Below are 6423 nucleotides of genomic sequence, written 5' to 3' on the forward strand. Positions count from 1 at the left end.
CAAAATTAGGAAGAAGATCATGGTTCTAGCTCATTTGAGCATTTTATCAAACACTAGGTGTGCATTAAGGTGTCAAGGTCCTTTTATGGAGGATTCAATCATCCCACAATCCATTCTTTACCATTTTTAGCTCACAACCTTCCTACACCCTTGATAACACATGCATGCAAAATAAACAACTCCCATGCCCAAAAATTATCTTGCTAATTGCCCATTCTTAGATAAATTTCGAAATTAAGGGCTAGGATTTAAAGTTTTACCTTCTAGAATTAAGATCTAGTGAGTTATCCTTGTTAATCTTCCATGATTTGAGCAGGACTTGATAAATAAATTGTTGATGAACTATCTCCCACTCTAGGGAACTCTCTCACCCTCAAAATATCAGATTTTTGCTCAAACTATGGTCCCTTGCATATATATAAGAAAGTAGGGTCGGGTTATAAAAACCCAAAAATGAAGCCCCGAAATAGGATATGCGGTCTCATATGCGACCGCAGAATGGATATGCAGTCCGCAGAACCTCTGCCTGGGTCTGCAGTCACTATGCGGCCTGCAAACCTGTTCTGCGGTCGCATAATGCGCCGCAGAACCTCTCTCTGAAAAATCTCAAAGCAGGATATGCGATCAGAGTGTGGCCCGCAAAATGGTTTTGCGGTCACATAATGGGCCGCGAAAATGACATCAAAAATGGCCCAAAAGGCTGTCTCACTCTGCGATCATTATGCGGTCCGCGGAGTGATTCTGCGACCGCATAGTGGGCTGCAGAAGTGCAGTTTTCCTTCTACTATTATTAACCGCTATGCCTACCCTGGCATCACGGAACCCCGATTTTTAGGAAAAATTTCACAGGGCCTTACATCCTGTTGTGAGTGATATTTATGGAATCGGGCTGCACGATGCAGCAGGCTTTATTGGTTCATGCAAGGATTTGGCTTATTATAGGGCTGGATCAGCCCCTCCAGAGTCTGCACACCCACAGCGAGCACAATTTCTAAAAATCATTTGCATTGGGCTGGATCTGCCCTGTTCATTTGCATTGGCTGGATCGGCCCTGGTTTATTTGCATTTTGGTTCATTTGCATTGGGCTGGATCTGCCTTGGTTTATTTGCATCTTTGGGCTGGATCTGCCTTGGTTTATATGCATGTGGGTTGGATCTGCCCTGTACAGTACTGAGTGACTGAGTGTGCTGAGTATTGAGCATGATGAGTGAGAATACGAGATAGTCAGATGGAGTACTCTGAGAGGGTGAGTACATGAGTTCATCATTAAGATGCATTGCATTTGACATGCGTACTTGAGATACATGCATAGAGATGCATTTCCTTCTTCCACCCGGCTTTGGTGACATTCATGATTCCACCTCTATATTGACATGTAGGCATAAAGATGTATTTTACTCATGCTATATGAAAATAAAATATCTTATTTATTGTTGAATGGTTTTTGGTAAAATATCACAATTTTCAAACTTATTAATATGCCTTTAGTGCTTTCGGTGGAAGATTTGGGATTTACTGTTATACTTGAAAAGAATGCATATCTTTCCGTAACTGTGAATGAGTTGAGCATCTTACCTCTGAGTTATTTTCATGTACCATTTTATTATTATTATTATGACTATTGCTGGTTATTGGAGTTGGACTCTGACCCTGGTCCCAGCTCGTCACTACTTTCAACCTAAGGTTAGGTTTACTACTTATTGAGTGCATGGGGTCGGTTGTACTCATACTACACTTCTGCACCTTACGTGCCGATGTTGGATACTGATGTTGTTGTGCATGGCGAGGAGTTGTAAATTCTAAATCTTAGAAGCTCATGATTCGTACTACCAGTCCACGGGGAGTTGTATAAAATTCAGTAATCTCATCTTTGATTCACATCAGTGTTATTTTATTATGTTATTTTATTAATTGGCTTACCTTGCGGGTTGGGTTAGGTGCCATCATGACGGTTTGGATTTTCAGTCGTGACAGGTTGGTATCAGAGCTCTAGGTTCATAGTTCTACAATTCATGAGCAAGTGTCTAGTAGAGTACTGCGGATCAGTATGATGATGTCCATACCTATCTTCGAGAGGCTACAGGTGTAGCACCCCAAAAAATTTCGAAGTACTCAAGCGCTAGTAAGAAAATTGATGTGCGAAAACGAGGACTATTAATATAATGGATATCAATTGGATATGATAATAAGTGTACGAAGCATATTATTTGTGATGTGGGGTCTAAAGAGAGCCCTAAGTCCAAGTCAAGTTGGAAATTACATGATAGACTAAAAGTTCCAAATGAGTATGCACAAGACCAAAAGAAAGATCTTTGAGTCTAGTTTATAACGCTTCAAACATTTCGTCATTTGGAAACTCCTACAAGAAGTTATGACCAAATTACGAAACACTGGCAGAATGCGACACTACCGCGCCGCCCCATGCGCCGCTCCTGTGGGGATTTTCAGAACACTTCAAAATTTCGTTTCTAGGAACATTTTTCACCGCCGCGCCCCATGCGGTGTAGCTGTGCAAATTTTAGGGTTTTTATAACCCAACCCCATTTTAATAAATAGCCTTTGGGGCTTTATTTGGGACGATTTTCTGGTAAGTCTAGATAGAGGTGAGAGTATTTTAGAGAGAGAAGGAGAAAACCTAACCTCCCAATCATCCAATCTTGCACCAATCTTCAATAATCAAGGAAGTCAATCAGTAGATTATCCTTCATCCGGGTAAGTCCTACTTCTAAGCTTTCATACAAGAGGTTATGAGTCCAAATATATTGTGGGGTTGGAAATAGACCATGCATGTGACACAAAGTTGTAGTACGTTAAGTTAATGAACCATTTTGGGTAATTTCTTGTTGAAATTGGTTGAGGGATGAAAGGATCACCATTGTAGAGCCTTGTGGTCTATTTCGCATGTTGGGTGTTTGACAAAATTCCTAAGAGAGTTACATCATGGAAATCCTTCTAATTATTAACCGATTTTCACTATCTTTCTATAGATTTTTATTGCTAGAAGTGTTGGGGTGTTGTAGTAACTTAAGGAGAGCTCGGACAAGGTATGTTGGCTAAACTACTCTCTTAGAATTGAATTCCATGAAGTTCCAGTAAGTCTCAAGTATGGTTGTCTCACGTTCCTTATTCTATGTTCTGAGTTGTTCCCAATAAATTCGATTGTCCCGAATAAGCAAAGTGTCAAGACTTATGTATTCAAAATTTGTTCCGGACGTTCCTATCACATTATGTTATCCTTTGGGAATGTGTTCAAGAATGATATGTATATTAAAATGCTATGTCTTTGAGTCATGTTTCAAATGAAGGTTATGATGCCAAATTACGTGAGAAAATATCAATATGCTTAAGACTCTTAATTACTCATATGTGTACCTAAAGTCTTTATTGGAAATGCCTTGTTGTTGATAATGTATAAAAATGCTCGAAAGTGAAAGAAGTGAGTTGGTGATAAAAATTGTGGCCACCGTGCCAAGAATGAAAATTATACTTGTGGCTAGTGGTGCCAATGAATTGAGATGATGCGAGAAAGATTATGAAATGAGCTTTGATTCAATTGTTCCTAAATTGACTTCGAAAATAGAATTGCCTAAAAGCTTACGGACTCAGGTGATTCCCATATGTGGCTATTTTAACTAATGCAATGATTTGTAAGTAGTTTCGATGTGTTTTTCGTTCTTACATATTCGTGAGTTAAAATTGTGTATTACCTTTTTTGGGGAAAAGTTTTTCAAGAATAAATGGTGTGTTACTTGTTTATGATTTTAACTTGCGCATCGATTGCCTATAAATTTACTTCATTTCTTGGAAAAAATCCATTGTGTTTAAAGTCTTCATTCCTAATGAACCTAAAGTTATGATTTCCGGAATATTCTATTTGTCGATATTTATGATGATGATCCATGAAAGGAAAGAAATAAAGGTGTGGAATAAGAAATACAACCAATGTGCCATGAATGAAGAATAATATGTATGGCCAAGAGAGCCAATGAAATAATGATGTTGAAAGTTGTTGAAACTGCCAATGAGGCTATATACGGTATGAAAGGTTATGAGGTAAATGCATTTGTATTGTTGTTTTATTTGTAAGAAAATCAAAAAAATATTTTTTGGGAGTATCGATAGACACCGAGGAAGGGTAGATTGAAATAACTTAACCCCGAAACTACACATGCCGGTGTACGAGTGGATTGTAGTTATTCCCCTTATTTGGGATGAGATTGATGTGATAAAATTATTCTCCTTAATTGGGATGAGATGATTGATAGAAAAGGATGATGTCGATCTACACGGCATTGTGGTGAGATGGCCTAGCCGATCGGGCCGTGATCGGACACCATACCGCACACATGGTGATGATTGTGCTGGAAATTGTAATTGAAATTACAAGTTAAATTGTAATTGAAATTGTGACTATGGTTGACGTATCGGATGAGACGGCCTAACCGATCGGGTCGTGATCAGACTCCATGCCAAATGTACGGTGGTATTTGTATTGTGAACTGTGGTATATCGGTGCTAAAGATCTCCCAGCCAAAAATAATATTATCTTCGTATTTTGGAAATTATGATGTTTTAACTTGGAAATTGGATATCATTAATTGTTGATTGTTGTTTCCATGGTTTTCCCTTTTATATTGGCATTCTATTTCGAAAGAGGACAGTTAGCTTTACATACTAGTATTATTCCATATGTACTAATGCCCCTTTTGTCGGGGGCGCTGCATCTTCAATGGATGCAGGTGGTTCATCAGCGGGGCTGTTTTGGTCCTCATTAGCAGTCACTCTCTATTCAGCAGGTTTTGGTGAGCCCTACTCTATTCTGAGCTTTATGTCATCTGACGTTGTATTTTGTACTATGAGGTATAACCGGGGCCTTGTCACCGACACTTCCATTCTTCACTTCTGTTGTACTTAGAGGCTCTGTAGACAGGTACCGAGTGGTGTTTGATGTGGGGAATTGAACTAAAACTTTTTGAATTTCGCAAACATGTTTTCCATTGTATCTATTAACTTACAATATTTTGGAAATTGTTGAAGTTGCTAATGGATATGAAATGGGATTTTTTTAATAAAATCTTTTCAATGTTTGATTAATGGAGTTCATCTCCTCTTTATTCATAGATAAGTTTAGATAGAAGGAAATCTAACAGTCTAGCTCGGTCGGGTTCACTCGGTTGAGCGCCGGTCATGCTCCCTGATTTCTGGGCGTGACATACTTGGTATCAGAGCCTATAGTTTCAAAGCGTCCTAGGATGTCTCGGAACCGTGTCTAGTAGAGTCCTTCTTATCGGTATGTTATCGACCACATATATAATGAGGAGGCTACTCGGACATTTAGGAAAATTCACATTTCTTTGATATTCCATATCGTGCGATAGATCTCAAGATAGGGAGCTAATTTCCTCGTTATGTCTTATTTCAAGATGAGTAATTCACAAGTTTGAAGCAGTAAGGAGGGAATGACCCCACCATTGAATCTGAGAGAGATTGCACAAGAGTTTGTTAGGAGAATGTATCGAACCATCGAGGGATTGGAAGAACTTGTTTCTAAGGGGAGTACCTTTGTTCCTATTAATGTCACTGTACCACCAGATCATGTGGTGAGAACACCTAAGAAACGAAAAAGGGTTGTTGGTACTAATAAGCCGCAATGTTTGATTTGTAAGAAGCACCACTTGGGTTTATGTTGGGTCACTCGTGAAATACGTTATGGATGTGGAGTCGAGGGGCCTCGATTAAGTTATTGCCCTGTCAACCTAAAGCCAACAAGTAAGTCACTCCTTAGTACATCATTATGAACAACGTAACATTTTTTTTTGTTGTATATGTGCATCCATATTGAAAAGCCTATATAAATATGGTCATAACCAAAATGTTGAATCACAAAACATTGCATGTACCTACTCTTTGAACGAGGCACAGTATTCGTGAAGCCTCTTGATCACAATTCTCTTATTTATGACCTCTTGAGTAATTGAGTTCTATGATTATGTCCATGAATTGAGTTATAACTCTAGGATTAATACTTCATCGTTGCTTCCCTAAATTCTTAACAAGGTAATATACATGATGAAATTCTCACAAAAACTTTTGATTCAAGTGGATAACATCTGCTCACTTGTGCTTATGCATGCACTGTCATAAAGTTTACCTGTGTGGTATCAAATCCAATGTAAGGCAGCCTAGTGTTGAGATCCTTCTTAAGCCACTCTTTCTCTCTCCGGTGTTTGTGACTCATATGGTTTGAACATTCACTTTATACTTTTGTGAATATTATCATGAAGTATTTTCACTATCTAGTAATAGGAGAACACATCTCAGCACCTATCATATGTGTACATGTCAATTGAAAGGGGTCACTTGTCCGCATAAAGTTTATGAGAAAAATCTGAAATTTTTACAAATTCGTCACAGGAAGATCT

The sequence above is a fragment of the Nicotiana tomentosiformis genome, chromosome 4 (assembly GCF_000390325.3).
Source record: "Nicotiana tomentosiformis chromosome 4, ASM39032v3, whole genome shotgun sequence".
Lineage (NCBI taxonomy): Eukaryota > Viridiplantae > Streptophyta > Magnoliopsida > Solanales > Solanaceae > Nicotiana > Nicotiana tomentosiformis.